This window comes from Pan troglodytes, chromosome 6, assembly GCF_028858775.2.
Source record: "Pan troglodytes isolate AG18354 chromosome 6, NHGRI_mPanTro3-v2.0_pri, whole genome shotgun sequence".
Classification (NCBI taxonomy): Eukaryota; Metazoa; Chordata; class Mammalia; order Primates; family Hominidae; genus Pan; species Pan troglodytes.
In genome coordinates this window covers 74,301,583-74,302,314 of record NC_072404.2, presented here as the reverse complement: position 1 = coordinate 74,302,314, position 732 = coordinate 74,301,583, and the positions used below count along the sequence as shown (strand labels likewise).

At 42.3% G+C, this 732-nt stretch overlaps 1 pseudogene; it reads right to left on the bottom strand.

The window, feature by feature from the left end:
• Positions 1-206: 206 nt before the first annotated feature.
• On the bottom strand, positions 207-317 carry LOC112209932 (small nucleolar RNA U13; annotated as a pseudogene).
• Positions 318-732: the final 415 nt, after the last annotated feature.

The window sequence follows — 732 nt, the reverse complement described above, 5'->3', positions numbered from 1 at the left end:
AGAGGTTGCAGATGTTTTGGAGACAGTAACATAGTGTGTTCCAGAAGAAGTTAAAGACAATAACCCTCACCTGAAGAACCTCTGTGAGACTCTCACAATGAGTGAAGTCCAGATTCAGGAAGTGTTCAGCAAGCACTGCCAAGCTGAACCCTGTCAGAGCAAATTCCACCCTTATGAGCATGAAGTCTTTTTTTCATCTTTCTTCACATCCGACAGGCAATGTGCCAGTGTTGTAACAAGGTTTGAGGGAGGCATATCTCACACATGAAAACCCAGTGTGAAAACTCAGTCATCACACTTACGAACCACAGAAAGATCTAGCAAGCGGTCTTGTTCCACATGCTGGTTTAGGGGAAAGAGCTGAGCCCAGTGGTTCTAATTACAAAAGTGAGGTTCAAGCATGGGCAGCCCCTTAGCCCCGCCCTCGTTGATGTGGTGAAGGAAGCTTAGCTGCCTCTTACAAGATTTTTTTTTCTTTAAATCACTTGCCATAATTCGTGAAAAGCTGGTTCATCTTTTCTCATCTATGAATACTTTTGACTTTCCCCAAGGTTAGAAACCTGAAGTAACCAGCAGGTAAATAGCAAAGTAAGCTGATCTCTCGGTTACATTAATGGACTGCTATTCAGGAGTGTGTCCTCTGATTTTTAGTACCACATGTTTAATAATTCCACTTACTTAGTAAAAAATGGCCAATAGGACACTACAGGTTTCATGAATCACGCTGTATCT